We start from the raw sequence: 367 nt of genomic DNA on the forward strand, positions 1-367 counted from the left end.
CACTGGGCACATTTCCCTCTTCTTCCGTCATCCTCTAACAACCTGAATACTCTCTGGACATTGGCTTACAAAGACTATAACTTCATCCTGCTGATTCTCTGTTCCCAGAAGACCAGTTTATAATGCAGGGTGGACTTTTTAGTGCTCCCTCTCCATGAACTCCGCTGCCCTCCAGAGGTCTGCTCTCCTAGTACCTTATCCCTCTTGTTATTAAAAATTTCCTAAGGCCTAAACCCAATGACTTCTCTTAATTGGAGTTTATGAATCTATAAAATATTGGTAAGTGGCTGGTACAAAATATCTAAACCAGAAAACTATCATTTCATCTTTATTTAAGGTGTTATGTGTATGAGTGTTTTGCCTACAT

The sequence above is a fragment of the Nannospalax galili genome, unplaced genomic scaffold (genome assembly GCF_000622305.1).
Source record: "Nannospalax galili isolate Female #2095 unplaced genomic scaffold, S.galili_v1.0 scaffold1275, whole genome shotgun sequence".
Classification (NCBI taxonomy): domain Eukaryota; kingdom Metazoa; phylum Chordata; class Mammalia; order Rodentia; family Spalacidae; genus Nannospalax; species Nannospalax galili.